The 1,260-nt window shown below is 37.7% G+C and overlaps 1 non-coding gene across 1 annotated transcript; it reads right to left on the bottom strand.

The window, feature by feature from the left end:
• Positions 1-272: 272 nt before the first annotated feature.
• Positions 273-379, bottom strand: LOC120253809. The gene has a single exon (XR_005534431.1). It is a non-coding gene; the product is annotated as a small nucleolar RNA R71 (small nucleolar RNA).
• Between the last annotated feature and the right edge of the window lie 881 nt (positions 380-1,260).

The following is a 1,260-nucleotide window of genomic DNA, read 5'->3' as shown; positions in this document are numbered from 1 at the left end:
CAGTATTCATCCAGATGATACAGTAGTCTGCTCAGTTTAATGGTTTGGCCGATGAGGATCCAAACAACCATATAGAGAACTTTTTGGAGGTGTGCGACATGCTCAAGATTAATGGAGTTAAAAATGATGCTATCAGATTGAGGGCCTTCCCATTTTCCTTAAAAGAGAGAGTGAAGCAATGGCTACACTCATTACCTAGAGCATCAAGCACTACATGGGAGGAGATGGTGGAAGCTTTTCTTGCCCGATATTTTCCTCCCAAAAAATCTGCAAAGCTTAGGAATGAAATTTCTTCCTTCGTGCAAATGGAATTGAAGTCTCTATTTGAGACATGGGAAAGGTTCAAGGAACACCTGCGAATATGTCCTCAACATGGATTTCCAGAGTGGATGATCATTCAGACTTTATACAATGGGTTGAACCCAAGTATAAGATTGTTACTTGATGCTGCAGTAGGAGATACCTTAGGTAGCAAGACCCCCTTGAGAAGCCCGGCAGTTAATTGAAGAAATAGGTTTGAATAGCTACCAATGGAATGCTAGAGAGAAGAAGAAAGTGGCTGGCATCCATGAGATTGATGCGGTTACATCATTGGCGGCCCAAATGAAGGCATTGAGTAAGAAGTTAGACACTCTAACTTCTCGTAGATTGGCTTGATTATGAAGATCTTAATCCTCATTTTAATGATAATATATATAAGATAAAAACACACCAAAAGGTTAGTAGATTCCAAAGTGAACAAGGGTTCAAAATAAATTTCAAAAGTATAGGAAAAGCCATATGCCTGCTTTAGCCATATTTCATATAGTCATTGGCAAAATCAAGTTCATATTGGTGTAAACAAATATAAATCCAAGCTTTTGACACAACAAATAAAGCCTGAGTATCAAATGCTTAAAATAAAATTAAGCCTCAAAGCACAATGTATAAATATAGTACACTTTGAAAATCTCGTTCCCTAATTAGCTATGGTCGCGGCTTAATTTCAAGTCCTCCAAAGAAAGAATATTTTATATAGAAAAATAAAAATTAAATAAATAAGCATTTCCTTTGAGTAGGTGATGACGGGCGTATAGATGACTTGGCATGTGCGTACATGGAGAAGTTCGATGTAAGGGTATTTCGGTAATTTGGCGAACAACGGGATTTTATGGTTCGACAGGGTCCATTTGATGGGAAACAAATCAAGGAACATAAGTCACCAGTTTATGTCCCACAAACTCGTGAGTCATACCAAAATTTTGCCAAATTCCATCGCTT

The sequence above is a fragment of the Dioscorea cayenensis genome, unplaced genomic scaffold (assembly GCF_009730915.1).
Source record: "Dioscorea cayenensis subsp. rotundata cultivar TDr96_F1 unplaced genomic scaffold, TDr96_F1_v2_PseudoChromosome.rev07_lg8_w22 25.fasta BLBR01000215.1, whole genome shotgun sequence".
Taxonomy (NCBI): Eukaryota; Viridiplantae; Streptophyta; class Magnoliopsida; order Dioscoreales; family Dioscoreaceae; genus Dioscorea; species Dioscorea cayenensis.
The sequence above is the reverse complement of the archived record's forward strand: the minus strand, read 5'-3'. Positions and strand labels throughout refer to the sequence as shown.